This window comes from Vulpes lagopus, chromosome 23 (genome assembly GCF_018345385.1).
Source record: "Vulpes lagopus strain Blue_001 chromosome 23, ASM1834538v1, whole genome shotgun sequence".
Classification (NCBI taxonomy): Eukaryota; Metazoa; Chordata; class Mammalia; order Carnivora; family Canidae; genus Vulpes; species Vulpes lagopus.
The window spans coordinates 41,011,227-41,022,026 of record NC_054846.1 but is presented as its reverse complement, the minus strand read 5'-3'; the positions used below and the strand labels follow the sequence as shown (position 1 = coordinate 41,022,026).

The 10,800-nt window shown below is 33.6% G+C and overlaps 1 long non-coding RNA gene across 1 annotated transcript; it reads right to left on the bottom strand.

Annotated features, from left to right (window-relative positions):
- Positions 1–342: 342 nt before the first annotated feature.
- Positions 343–10,427, bottom strand: LOC121481464. The gene is made up of 3 exons (XR_005985295.1): positions 10,329–10,427; positions 1,180–1,205; positions 343–549 (listed from the first exon to the last, which is right to left on the bottom strand). It is a non-coding gene; the product is annotated as an uncharacterized LOC121481464 (long non-coding RNA).
- Between the last annotated feature and the right edge of the window lie 373 nt (positions 10,428–10,800).

Here is a 10,800-nt window from a genome sequence, read left to right as displayed (position 1 = left end):
AAAAAAAAAAATCAGTTGTAATTTTACTCTATTTTTCCTTCCATATGTAATAATTAGCATTTTTAAGTGCCTACTAACGGCACATACTGAGCACATAATATTAAGCTATATAACTAGGTAATTAATTCAACTTCCTTATAATGATTTGAAATGCCAATTTGGTAAATGTGTCCCGGCTGATTATTTTGGAAGCAATTTGATGTAATCAGCCAGCTAAGTGTTTTATCTCCACCTGGCATATTGCTACTTCCTTCATCCTGCATCAGGCACTGGTGCCAAAATGAGCTATGATCCAGTATTGGCCGTTTGGTATCGATGCCCCTACCTACTTGGTTATAATAGAACACTTTGCTCGTTAGACATCGAAGAGCACCTTAAGCCATAGAGGAGCCAATTATACTGGGAGTCTTGATTTATCTGGTACTAAGCATACCAGAAGATAGGGGGGAAATCAGTAGAGACAGAGCCGTCTTATATTTTTCAAGTTCTTATGTTGTTCTTGGCAGGAAGAAGCAGTTACAGTGAAGATGACTGAATGAGACACAGCGTCTGGAAATGGAGAAGCAAACTGTCACTAGCATATCTCATTCAGTTTTCTAGCTTCTACTATACCCTACACTTCAAAGCACATACTCAGCTCATCATTTAACATCTATATTGTCAATATGAATCCAGAGTACTGAGAACTTCATTCTTATTTTCTTAAGATTCCATCAAATATTATGTCTTTATACAACTCTACATATCATGTGAGAATACAGAAACTTATATAGACCATCTTTTGTTGGCACACCTTACCAAGATATTAAAATGCTATATTGTGTAATATAATAAAAAATGTTTTACTTAAAAATATTCTCCATTACTTCCTGTAATACCCTTGACATTATATATAGTCTATTTCATCCTGGATTTTCTTTTTGTTTATTTAACAAATATTTGTTGAGAACTACTACATTCCAGAATCTATTCTAGTACCAGTGATTAGAGCATGGACAAAGGCTTATAATATCTCTGACAGCCTAAAACTTGAATTCTAGAAAGGGGAGGCAAACCATAAACAAATACATAAGTGAAATATAAAATATCAGAGGGAGGTAAATGTTATGGAGTGAAATAAATCAGGGTAGGGAATATTGGAGGTATATTTTTAAATAGGATGGCCAGGGAAAGTCTTACCAAGAAGATACCATTTGAAGTAAGACCTAAAAGAAAAGAAAGATCAAATTTTGTGTATATCACGATTAAGTTATTAAGGAAATTGGGCTGTGCGGCTGGCGGCGAACTATATAAAAATACATTAATATAGGTATCATAGAAATTATTAACAAAATAACCACAATGTTGTTACTTTTGACAGAAGTATTTAGTTTACTCTCAGAAGCAGATTCCACTCAAACCTGTAAACTATGAATCATATAACAATGGAAGGATTGAATTATAACTGTGAAATAAGAGTATAAAGAACACAACATGCTGTGTTCAAAATTGTGTCCAAACTATAGTGTTAGAAATTAACCAAGCAGAATGCAGCAACTTTTAACGGTAATGATATATGAGAGTTTGAAAAATGCATGCAATGTAATATTATGAGACAGGTTAGTCTTCATTAATATAAATCTACCACTAGAATTTTTGGAGACAATTTTGTTAGCAGGAGGAAAGACTATACAACTGTGAGGAATAATAAGCTTCTATGTAGAAAGCTTATGTGTAACTTGGATGAGTAGATCTTGTGTATTGATTATTATATGGAGCCTATTACTAAAAGCATGAAAATTAGGAACTTGATAATACTTCTTTTAAAGAGATATTTTAAAATTTACACTAATAGATAGTAATTTCCTTCCCTAATTTTTAAAAATTTGGATAGCCTTTCATTTTATATGCAAAAGCTAAAGGAGTGCAAAATACCAATTAGTTTGGTCATATCATACATACAAATGAACCAGATCAAACTCATAAAAGAAGTCACAGAATAGTTCACTCCGTCATATGAATACTTAGTAAGTCCACCAAAAAAAAAAAAAAAAGACTATTCTAGTGATTTACTTAGTTTTCTAAATATTAGAGACATTCGAATACAGAATTCACTGTTTTTCTCTGGATTCATTTTATTTTTATTATTATCCTGCGAAATATCTTCTAATCCAGCTACCACTCTTCCTACAATTCCCTAGGTATAAATTCAATTTAGCTTCTAAAATGTTAATCATACTTTCTTTGAATAGACACAGGATGCCTGAACATTAATTAACTTAAAGTTAGATTAGTTGCTGAAAAAGTTTAATTTAAAATTAACTTCAGTAGTGATGAGATGCTATAAAAAGTATATTCATATATTCAGTGAGCAGACACTGTGGCAGAGAGAGATCCTTTCTGCCATAGCAGAGTTATTAAGTCACTATAAATATTTTACAAATTCAATCTAAAAAAAAAAGTAGAAATGACTTCGTTACTTATCTTTCCATTGCTCTCCTAGAAATCCTGCAAAGCATCAAGGAGAAGGGACGGGAAAAAAAAACAGGAAGAAGTTACAAATTATATTTTCTCCAAAACTATGCAGGATGGAAATTTTACATATGTTTAGCAAAAGCATGTACGACTTGTAGAATCACCAGGGAAACTGATGGGCACAGGGTGTCAGGGATGAATGGAGAGCTGATTGGCAAGTACCAGACATTAATGGAATATCATATTTCACAGAGGGAGAGAGCCCTACACAGAGTAAGAATTTAAACCTTAATTCAAAAAGATTCCCAAAGAAATGATTTGTTCAGATAGAAAATACAATCTTCATTAATAAAATTCTTAGATATAAAGAAAAGAAAAATGGGAACTTGTGGGACAGACAGCCAAATGTATGCTCAGAGATAAAGTGATATGCCTTAAAGGAGGCTTTATGGGAGCACCTGCGGGGCTCAGTGGTTGCGTGTCTGCCTTTGGCTCAGGTCATGATCCCAGGGTCCTGGGATGGAGCGGCAGGGAGCCTGCTTCTCCCCCTGCCTGTGTCTCTGCTCCTTTCTTGGTGTCTTTCATGAATAAATAAATAAAATCTTTGAAAAAAATCTTATTATGTGATTAAGAAAGAAGAAGAAATTAATATAGATAATTCAACTAAAGAACACAGAAGGGACAAAAATAGTTAATAGAGAGTACTGGAATGGAAATAAATGGGATCAAGGTAGAAAATGATCATTTATAAATTTTTTTGGACAGAAACAGTTCATAAAATTAAAAATTGTGTTTTCTTTTCTTTTTTTAATTTTTATTTATTTATTTATGATAGTCACAGAGAAAGAGAGAGAGAGAGAGAGAGAGGCAGAGACATAGGCAGAGGGAGAAGCAGGCTCCATGCACCGGGAGCCCGACGTGGGATTCGATCCCGGGTCTCCAGGATCGCACCCTGGGCCAAAGGCAGGCGCCAAACCGCTGTGCCACCCAGGGATCCCCAAAAATTGTGTTTTCTAGTGTGCATGTTTTTGCTTTTGCATGTGTATGGAGAGTGGGAATGAGGAGGAGGTGTGGTAAGATACAATATAAACTCTCTGACAAATGCAATAAATGAAAAAATAATTTTAGACATAAAACAGGAGAAAAAGAAGAAATATGAATTAGTTTTAAGAGACTGCTTGTCATAGACCTACTGATAAACTTGAAAACATTAATGAAATAGATATTTTTCTGAAAAGGTTGGAACCTGACTCCAGAAGGAAAAAAAAAATTCTGAGTAAGTAACTATGATAACAATTAAAATGTATTAAAGAACTTATTAAACTTATTTAAGAATTCTTCCCTTAGCAGTTTACTGCAGATGTAGCTGGTGCTATATACAATAGTGAAGCTTAGAAAAATGGGAAGCGTTTTTCTATCATTTTCAAAGCTAGCATATGTACTTCTGAGATCAAAATACATGAAAGAGCTCCCCTTCCCTTCTGCACTTAATGCAAACCTGCTTATGAATATGTAGAATAGAAAAACCTTTGGAAGTGATTAAAAATGGCCATAAGCTAGTAACCCTCAGAGAGCTATTCATAGGAATTCAAGGATATATTATCAGGAAATATGTTGATTGTCATCAATGTATTGGGAAGAAATTACAACAATTTCAACAAATGACCAAAATAATGTACAATAAAATTATATACCTAAGAAGCTTGTGAACTAGAAGGAAAACAAAGCAAAGAAACCAGAAGAAAAAGAGTCTCAATGTGAGGGTGGGTGTTATTGTTTCCAAGATTTGGAATATGATGAGGATGGAAAGAAAGCCCCTGCATTCAGGAAAATGAAAATCATTGTGACCTTGACAAAGAGAATTTCAGTGGAATGCAGGGAGCCAAAATGAGAATAGAGAATAGAACTCCAAAATGAGGAGTTCTAGATACACTTAGGGTGTTTGCCTAGAAGGTCAACAACATTTAAATAATTAGATTGTGTGGCAAACCATCCAGCTTCTTCAATATTAACCTAAGAATAACTATAACTTAGAAAATTGTGTACCCAACCACTCAGTTGATTATTTAGGCAATTCATTTATTTATTTTTTCTTTTATTCACCAGTAGCAGCTACTAAGTAGACAGCACTGCACCAAAGGATTTCAAGACCCAAGTTCTATTCTATTCATGAGGAGTTTTTACTCTAGTTTTGGAAATTAAGAAAATTAAGATACAGAAGGGAAGGTTTGGTGCTGTAATAAATTTTTCTCCTGGAAAGAAAACACACAGCCACAGAATATTTCTCATAATTCTTTTTTTACAGGCCATAGCTTAAAGCCTATCCCAACGAAATGCATGCTAATACTTTTTAAATTGCACTGTGTCTAAAGGTAGGGATATTTAAATATGCTACACTGTGATAATGTGGAATTCCCCGGAACAAAAGGCAATTACTTGGGTGCTTCAGGCAGTAATAAAATAAAATCATAAATCTTTCAAGGAAAATTGTTGGTTAATCAGAATTTCTGTTTGGATACCACAAATCTCATTCCCTCTCCCTATATTGAGCTGGTTTTAGTAAAATTTTTGGAGAGTACAGGTGAATCAAAATCCTCAAATGCCAGGGAAAACAACTAAGCTAAGAACACAAAAATTACAGAAGTTGGAAAATGAGCCATTGATCACTCAGATAATTGGTCCAAAACTACTCCTTATTTCTTAATTACTTACAAACATGGATTGCAAGAAATTGTTTATTAAGCACCTACCTTGTATAAGTCCACGACATGCAACGGGACGAATACAAAAAGTAGCAAAAGCCGTCTGCCAGATTACATTTCAGCATCTAAAATCTTCAGCATTTCTAGTAGTGTAGACCTTTAGAATGAATGATCTCAGTTTTGGCTTTATTGAAAAAAATCTTTTTAAATCCTCATCGTTAAAGAATATTTTTGCTGGACATAGAATTCTGATTTCTTTTAGCACGTTGAAGATGTTATTCCATGGTCTTCATCTTTTTTTCTTTTTGAAGATTTTATTTATTTATTCATGAGAAACACAGAAAGAGAGGCAGAGACACAGGCAGAGGGAGAAGCAGGCTCCCTGTGGGGAGCCCAATGTGGGACTCAATCCCGGGACCCCAGGATCATGCCCTGAGCCAAAGGCAGATGCTCAACCACTGAGCCACCCGGGCATCCCACTGCAAGTAATTTTTTTTTTTCTAATGAACAATCAGGTCATTTAATTCATATTGCTATCCCCCTGAATATATCTTTTTCCTCCTCTTGTTGCTTAAGACTCTTACTCTTTGGTATTCATTTGTAGTTTAATTATGGTGTTTTTCATCTACTTTCTTTCAACTATAGTTAGCTGAGTTTCTGACTTGTCGCCAAATTTGTGAAAAATTTCTCCAAATATTTTCTGCCCTATTCTCTCTTTTCCTTGTATAACTCCACTTGCAGACCACTTCATGTTTATCACAGGTCAGTGAGACTCTGTGCATTTTTTTTTATTTGTTTACATTTTCCCCCTCTACCTCCAGACTGAATAACTTTCATTGTTTATGTTCAAGTTCACTGACACTTTCTTCTGTTGTCTCCAATCTCACATTAAGCCCTTTGGACATGGTTCCTTTAAAGCCCTTGTCTGTTATTTCTAATATCTTGCATATTTCAGGGGCTTTTCTATTGAACATTTTCTAAGAAACTTTTCACAATTACATATTTTCCTGTTTCTTTGAAGTCTAGTAGTTTTTATTCCATGTTAGATATGGGGGGAGGGAAATTGCAGAAACTGTGTTCTGTTATCTTTTTCTGAAATGTTTATTTTTGTTCTAATAGTTAAACTACTACTCATTCTCCTGGACCTTGTGGAGGTTTGGTTTAATACATTGTTATTTTTTTTTATAAAATCTGAAATTTATTGCTTTGATAACTGACATTTCAGTAAATTTAGCTGAGATACAGTTGGGAGCAACTCTAACAACAAGAAAACCCACTACTTAACAGGAAAAAAAAATTATAGACTTATTTATTTATTTGACAGAGAGAGTGAGGAATTGGGGGAGAGAGAGGGAGAATCTTAAGCAGACTCCTTGGTTAGCGTGGAGCCTGACTAGGGGCTTGATCCCACAGTCATGACATCATGACCTGAGCCAAAATCAAGATTCAGACACTTCCTGATTGAGCCACCCAGGTGGCTCTGAACTGAAAAACTTTAAAGTGTAGACTCAAACAGAAAGAGAGTAATGAAAACAGAAAACAAGCCTGCCATCTTTCCTATTGCTTATAGGATTAAATGCAATCTCCTGAGACTGAGATACTTCATCCTTCCTAGTCCCACCCCAGAGGAACTTCCCAGCTTTCTCATCTCCACTATATTCTAACCCCCAGTAGTAGAATCCACCTCAGTTCAAGAGTCAGAGCTTTGCAAATGCTGTTTCCCTACACTAAAAATACTCTTACGATTGATATCTTCCAAACGCAGCTCAGAAGAGGGGAACGCGTTCAATCAGGATGACCAAACAAACAGGATGACCTTTCCTCCAGGATAGGAGGCAATTGCAATAGATGTGAAGAAAAGGTAGAGTAGGGTCAAGAGGTTCAAAGCAGTGATTCACAAAATGTGGTCCCACAGTTTTAGATGAGCATAGGAAGTAGTGACCAAAATACACCTAACCTGGAAGAACAGTGATTAGGTAATTGTTATTTATTTTTTATTTTATTATTTTATTTTTATTTTTTAGGTAATTTTTAATAGTTATTTCACTTCATATTTTTTATTTTTTCCATGGTATCCCACTTTCTGAAGTCAGAAGAAGGGGGAGAGAAAATTGCTCAAGACAGAATATCTCTAACCAGTAAATATTCTTAGTCAGTTGAATTTTACAGATCTGATAATTGTATTGTTTGAATAGCTTCAAACATCTATGTACCATATGGTAACACTTCTCCCAGGTAACTTCTACTTCACACAACTTCTAACATTCTGAGTGACTAAGCTGGCTTTCAGTTCTCTATTGTGTAGCACTAAAATATTCTCTGTTAAGTCAGAAAAAATTTAAATTTAACTTCTTGATCTACTTAGGCATTCATTCAGTGAAATGCCACAGTATGCATTCCAAGAAGTCCGCTCTTTGTTCAAAATAAGTCATGTAACAGAAGGATCCAGAGCTACTGGACACTCAATACTCAAAGCACTGCATAAAATTTAAAACACTGTGAATTTTTTTTTTAAAAAAAAAAGGATTTCTAGTGAAGTTCCATGCTTTAAAGTGTAAGTAATTTGAACTCTAATTAAAGATGAACTGTTTGTTAGTATTTCTCACTTGAAGGCTTTATGCTTTTTTTAAATGGAAATTTCAAAGGATGTGTGTGCTATTTATGATAACTCTGCTTAGCTAAGGGAGAGTTTTGACTATATTTCATATTCATTTGTAAGGCTTTCATGCTAATAGTGTTATTTCAATATCTTTACATAACATGAAAATAAGCAAAATGGCTGCTCAGTTTTTGAACAAAATATCATAGTGCTACTAAAACAACGTGTTTTGTCTAAAGTACTTATTCAAAAATTATTTCAATATGCTGACTAATCTGGAAATTATTCTCTTACAGTTATCAGTTCCATTCCTGAAACAATTATAGATAAAAATGCATATGTAAGGAGACAATGACATTTTGATATTGTGAAATCAATTCTGAACTGGGATTTAGGAGAACTTGGTTCATCATCTGGGAAATGAAGGCTGTAAATTAGATTGTCTTTATCAGCTGTAAAGTTCCATGATACTAATATTAGGCTCACAAAGAATTCCAAAACTACTGTAACGATGGCTTAATGGAAAATGCAGAGTTAGCCATAAGATAAGCTCTGTGTCTTGTCTTTTTCTTTCCCATAGTTTAATCTCAGTCTGTACACATCTCCTGTATTTAGAAAAGAAAAATCTTTAATACACATAGAAGAGATATTTGTTTAACTGAAAGCCCTTCCAAATACAGTAGAAGGGAGATATCATTCTTCTCTACATTAAAATAATTTACATGAATGGATTAAAAATATAGTCACCAACTTCTATTAAATTACATTTTACAATTAATCTCACTTACAAAATAAATATATTTTTATAGAATTAAACATAGGCAAATCTTTGAAGAATCTATAAGAAGACATCTTCTTGCATCTCAAATATTTAACCTGTATACTAGGCTTCACTTTCCATTATCCCAATTATCTTTTCTAACCCGGGCAGTACTTTTTCCCTCCTTACTAGTACTGAGACTAATTTTCAACTGTTTCTTCCCTATAGGGCAAGCAGTCAGTAGTTTAAGGATGACTCTACCCAGTGAAAGATCCATGGACTTTAATACTGAGGATACAAAAGACTGAATACTTAAGTGATGAAATCTCAATATTATAGTATATTTAAACAGAATTGTCATCCATAAGATCACCAAATAATTACCTACAGAGAAAGCTGGTCATATATTTGTATTTGTGTATTAAATTCTAACAAATCTATTTCCTTGGGCACAAAATCACACTCACATTGGCATAGAAAGTAAGTGGTTTACAAGTTTAAATTATGGATAATGAGGAACTGAGTTCTAGAGAGAGGTCTTAAAAGGGATATTTGGCAGTAGGAACCAAGTGTTTATTTGTCATGCCAATCAAGCATCAATAGGAACCTACCCAGGTAGTGGGAGAAGGAAAGCATCAAAATGCTCAAGAAGGGCAGCCACTGCTGGGTTTCAGAGTACTTTACATCTGGTGTGTGAAACACTGATGATGTTTATTGAGATGTAACAGAATTCTCAGAATATTCAATTTATACTTGTGGAAGACTGTCCTCTGAGCATGCATGCCCTCCATTTTGATCCTTCACTAAACTTACACCCTTCCAAGAATATCCAGCAAAGCAAGAGAACAAAAACATCAATCAACTCACAAACAAAATCAGGCAGACAGTTCTTATTGCCTGATTTTTTAAATCATTTTATAGAATGGTGTAAAGTGAAAACCCTCTTCCTTTATGGTTGATAAAAATAAATATCTCTTTGGTTGATTAGACAAGATGAAGCATATTCTTAAGTCTAGTTTGATAAAATATTCTTAAGTCTAGTTTCAAATAAGTAAAATTTTGTACTTTGTGTTGGGAATAGCTAAAAGCTTTCTAAGATATAATGAAGAAATAAGCCAAAATTCCCAAATGTCTAGTATTGCCATTTCACAAATTAATGAATTAGTCTTAATATTTTTATTTATTTACTATTAATGAAATTAAATATTTAAATAGCATATATATTTTGCATAAGTATCGTTTAGTTATATTATAACAAATTCTATATTTCCCCAAATTCAGGTATATTGGTTAACATCTTAGTTCCCACATATTGAAGTGCCTTCAGAATTACTTAAGATTAAATAAAGGATATAATAGTCAAAAAAATATCTATTTTAGGTGCAAGCTAACAAAATCCTAATGGTTAATTGGCTTTTTCACATTATTAGGATGTTTTAACATTATCAAGACATGCAAAAGTTCTTCTTAGTTTTATTATGAAACATATCCACATTATGCCACATTGATGGCTTATCAGGGGGATGTTTAGATGATCAACTGGTGACTGACTATACGGCAGTGGATGGAGAAACATGCACAAAAGAGTCTTCAATCCTTTCAAACTTTTTACTAGTTTTCTCACTTAAGTTACTAAAAATTCATTTGCAAAAGTTATAAAAACAAAAACTTATAGAAAAAAATTACTTAAGTGATACAAAATACAAAAAGTTCTTTACTTAATTATTGGTTATGGTTGATTGTTATTAGAAAGATATGGAAAATTACCCAATATATATCCAATATATCATTCATTTATAGCTAGTAAACTTACCTAATAGCTTGAAAAGAATTTTTGTCCATAATTAACTTAATCTCTTAATGGTAGTTGAGCAGAGACGGGAATTCTGGAAGCCTGGACTGAGAATACTCTGCAACAACCCAGAAAGAAGATGGGTAAATGAGAGGAAAATTTCCTCATGAAAGACAACTTGCCAAAAGTGACATAATAAAAAAATAGTGTCTGAACAGCCCTATATGTTTTGGGGAAATTGAATCTGTAACTTAAAGTCTTCACAAAAAAATAAAACTCAAGCCTTACTGGTGAGTTCTTGTAAACACATAAGGAAGAAATAATATCAAACAACAACAACAACAACAACAACAACAACAACAAAAACCTTGTTTGGCATATGGAAAGAGGGAATACTTCCCAAAGCATTTTATGCAGCCAGAATAAATCTGATACTAAAACCTCACAAGAACAATATAACCAAGAAAAGTTACAGGACAGTATCTTTCATGGC